This window comes from Eleutherodactylus coqui, chromosome 7 (genome assembly GCF_035609145.1).
Source record: "Eleutherodactylus coqui strain aEleCoq1 chromosome 7, aEleCoq1.hap1, whole genome shotgun sequence".
Taxonomy (NCBI): domain Eukaryota; kingdom Metazoa; phylum Chordata; class Amphibia; order Anura; family Eleutherodactylidae; genus Eleutherodactylus; species Eleutherodactylus coqui.
The window spans coordinates 218,311,224-218,316,081 of NC_089843.1; positions in this window are offsets into that span (position 1 = coordinate 218,311,224).

A 4,858-nucleotide genomic window follows, 5' to 3' on the forward strand; every position below is an offset into this window, starting at 1 on the left:
GAGTGTATATGTAGGGTATATGAGCTGTAAATATGGCCATATCTGATTGGAGAGGATCTTTCTTATCTGTAGCTACACAAGATGAGAGACGTTGGAAATATGTGGTTTATTTAGGCATTAACTAGTTAATTTTTAGTTTTGTTTTTTCTTTTAAAATCTGGTTACAGGGTCCAGTGACGAGATACCATGTGTTCTTTTCCCTTATTCCCTCCCTTTACCCCCTAACAGGGCGCAGTACAATCTGACTTAAAGGGGTTGTCCCGAGAAAGCAAGTGGGGGGTAAGCACTTCTGTATGGCCATATTAATGCACTTTGTAATGTACATTGTGCATTAATTATGAGCCATACAGAAGTTATTCACTTACCTGTTCCGTTGCTGGCGTCCCCGTCTCCATAGTGCCGTCTAATTTCAGCGTCTAATCGCCCGATTAGACGCGCTTGCGCAGAAGGGTCTTCTCCCTTCTCTTGGGTCTCGGCACGAGCGGCGTTCTGGCTCCGCCCCCTTCTACGTGTCATCGCGTGGCTCCGCCCCGTCACGTGTGCCGATTCCAGCCAATCAGGAGGCTGGAATCGGCAATGGACCGCACAGAGCCCATGGTGCACCATGGGAGAAGACCCGCGGTGCATCGTGGGTGAAGATCCCGGCGGCCATCTTGGTAAGGTAAGTAAGAAGTCGCCGCAGAGCGGGGATTCGGGTAAGTTTTAAACTTTTTTTTTTTTTTTTTAACCCATCCCTTGTGTTTGTCTCGCGCCGAACGGGGGGCCTATTGAAAAAAAAAAAAAGCCGTTTCGGCGCGGGACAACCCCTTTAACTATTGGTGGGTTGGGGGCTCTAAGGCTGGTCCACAGTGGAAAATCAGCCTCAAAACTCACACCATTCGGTGCAGATTTTGACGTGGGTTTTAACAAGGATTTTGATGTGGAATTCTCGGCCTCACTGAGAAGAGTTAAATTCTACAAGCATAAACGCCAATACAATTGACATGCTACGGATTTGAATTCTGCACCCCATGTCAATTTCCGCACGGGTTTTGTGCATATTTTTTCAGCAGCATGTGGACAAATTTTTCAAAAACTCGGTCACTATGCTGCTACCGGGATTCTCGATGCAGAGGGTCAACATGGCAAATCCACCCTGTGTGAACGAAACCTAATTTGAAACCCATTTGACAGGCTGTTTCATCCACTTTTCAGTATTGCTTTATCCAACGAATTAAAGCTTTTTGTCTGATCCTCATGACTCTCTGCCAACCAATTACTTTCCAAGGGCTTATTCTCACACGGCGTATTTGCACAGCCGCAATGTGGTTACGCCAACATATTTCACCTGCTCCAAACACGAATAAATATGCACAAAATTACATATTCTGCGTATTTACATTTTAATTGCTCCCAGCAGCAGACAGGGCCATATTTATAACAGAGACCCCATCTACGAAAGCAAGTGGGGGGGCAACATGCACTTAATTATTCACTGACTAATAGAATCCTAGAATGGTGGAGTTGGAAGGGACCTCCAGGGTCATCGGATCCAACCCTGCTCAGTGCAGGATTCACTAAATCATCCCAGACAGATGTCTGTCCAGTCTCTTTTTGAAGACTTCCATTGAAGGAGAATACACCACCTCCCGTGGCAACCTGTTCCACTCTTTCATCAGCATATACTAGAGATTCCACTGATACTGTTCCACAAGTCATGGAATCATCGCATACCATGTTTCCCCAAAAATAAGACCTACGTTTAGAGGAAAGAAGGTTTCATTACCAACACAGAAGGGGGTTCTTTACTGTAAGAGCAGTGAGACTGAGGATATAGTGATGGCAAAATCCATAGAGGAGTTTAAGAGGGGACTAGACATCTTTTTAGAGTGCTACAATATTACAGGATATAGACATTAGGTGACCAGCAAGTTGTTGATCCAGGAATATTCTGACTGCCATATGGAGTCGGAAAGGAATTTGTTTCTTCCAAATGACCACAAATTGGCTTGTTGTTTTTTTTTTTGCCTTCTATAGACCAACAAGGTTAGGGTTCAAACAGGCTGAACTAGATGGACATTGTCTTCATTTAGTCTAACTAACATACTTTGTTACTATAATACCCCAGAAATAAGCCCTACCCTGATTTTTCTCGATTTTCGGGGACTTGAATCATAAGCCCCACCCCAAAAATCAGCCCTAGCTACACTACATTAAAAAAGAAATACATTATCTAGCAGGCACGGTCCAGCTTCCTCACACCGCTCTCCGGAGTTCTGTGCTGTTCCCGCAGTCCTTGATGCTTGTACATCATCACTTCCTGGTAACAGAATTCAATCCTTCCTCCAGGAAGCGATGGCTGTGATTGGTTCACGAGCGCCGCACTCAGCCAATCATTGCAGTGCTCGATGAACCAATCACAGCCATCACGTTGGTTCATCCAGTGCTGCATTGATTGGCTGAGCAGTGGCGCTCAAAAAACCAATTAACAGCCATCGCATTGTGGAGGCGGGATTTATGAATTTAATGATCTTCTGAGGTGTGCTGAAAGTTTGCGCAGCAGAGAATATTCTAATAAATGGCCCTTCTGTTGACCGAACCAACGGCTCCTTTTCTGGTTACTCACAAGCAACTAAGGTGTAGAGATTCAAGAATAAATGGGCACAGCAGGTCTTCAGGTGTGACTTACAGTGACTTCAGGTGTGGCTGCTGGTATTTGGCAGGCATGATAGTGTAAACCCATATTTAAACTAATGTGACCAGCCATTGAACATTGAAAATCTACGTTGTAACTTGCATTTATCACGCCGGGTTAAGGACGGAGAGTTTAAAGACTTACTGCAATTCTTTATAAAACCTGAAATGGAAAGGGTGTAGCTAAGCATCAATGCGTATTCAGAATGGCCAAGCTGACATTATATGCAATTAATTGGTTGTGACGCTTGTGACAGAGGTGGGAGTGTGTTCAAGCACTAGTTTACAAGTAAGGGAAAAAAGGTGATATATAAAATTTCTAACTGGCAACTAGGGGGTGGGGGTGGGGTTGTGAGTACGTCATTTATATAATAAATTAGTTATACATTTTTACAGAATCATCTGCGTATTCGCTGTGTATTTGTGTACCATTTCAATGGGCCCGTCCGCGTTCTTTTTGTGTGTGCAAATACGCAGTATATTTGCACACATAAAAACACAGCATCCTTGCATGACTAAAATGCACCTACACAACTGTGAACAATGCCCAATAATGACCCCCCATAGTGACTGCAATAGTAACAGCGACCCCCATAGTAGTTACAGTAGTTCCAGTAGTAATAGAACCCCCCAATTAGCCTCTGGCTGGCCAACAGACTTTCCACTCATTCCACCTACAGCTCAGGTTCGGTGGCGATTGTCACTGCTGAGTGTTGTGATTGCTGACCTCTCCTCTCAGAACGATGCATGCAGATATGGGGGGGATAGGTCAGCAGTCGCAGACTCTGCACTGCTGCCACCGAACTGGAGCTGCAGGTGGGGTGAGTGGAATGCCTATTAAAGGGGTTGTCTCGAGGAAGCACTGAATTTTTTTTTTTGCCCAGTCCCCCTTATTAAGCATACATTACTAAGCCCCCCTGTAAATGACTTTTCTAGCTGGTTTGTACTTACCGTTCCAGCGTTTCAGCAACTTATAAAAATTTTCCCAAGATGGCCACCGACTCTTTTCCCGTCGCTTGCTGTAGCCCGACGTGCGCGCTCCCGAGACGCTACCAGCTGTGTCTCCCTGACAACCAGACGCCCCGCAGCCGCCGACCGGACCCCTGGATTGAACGCGGCCGACCAGTCACCCACCGCCAGGCAGCAGGTAACCGGCGCAGCCCCCCCCGGCACAGCGACAGCCCCCCCATCACAGCGACAGCCCCCCCATCACAGCGGCAGCCCCCCCCCATCACAGCGACAGCCCCCCCCCCGGAACAGCGACAGCCCCCCCATCACAGCGACAGCCCCCCCATCACAGCGACAGCCCCCCCATCACAGCGACAGCCCCCCCCGGCACAGCGACAGCCCCCCCATCACAGCGGCAGCCCCCCCCCGGCGCAGCCCCCCCCCCCGGCACAGCGGCAGCCCCCCCGGCCCATCACTTACCTGGGCGGCAGGACGGCGGGACAGCTGGGCGGCTTCTCGGGACAGCTGGGCGGCTCTGCACCTTCCTCTAACAGAGGATGGTACAGAATGGCCGCTCCAGCGCGCTCCCGAGCAGTGACAGCTCGTCTGCGCATGCGCAGAAGAGCTGTGGCGGGGAGCACACTGAAGCGGCTCGTGCTGAAAGGAGAAGACCGGACTGCGCAAGCGCGTCTAAAAAAGCAAGCTGCCAGCGAATTTAGACGGAACCATGGAGACGAGGACGCCAGCAACGGAGCAGGTAAGTGAATAACTTCTGTATGGCTCATAATTAATGCACAATGTATATTACAAAGTGCATTAATATGGCCATACAGAAGTGTATAACCCCACTTGGTTTCGCGAGACAACCCCTTTAAGTTTGATGCACAGCCAGCAGGCCACATGAAATGAGGTGGTGGGCCTCATTCGACCCACGGACCTTGTGTTTGACATGCATGATATACAGTATGAAGACTAATGTACGAAGTCTATAATAGACCAATATGGTGAGAAAGTGTAGTTTATTTCACACAAAAAAATATGCCAAATGTAGCAATGTGGATCCAAAAAAAAAAAAAAAGAAAGTATGATTGCAAAAGAAAAAGGAGGAAAAAACAATCTTTGAAAACTAGCCAAGTCCCGAAAGAACAAATTAAAACTAATTAACATATCATGGTAAGATTCCCATCCGTAAAGAATGTAGCTGCAGCCAGGCATGGAATGAGTTAAGTATAAATGG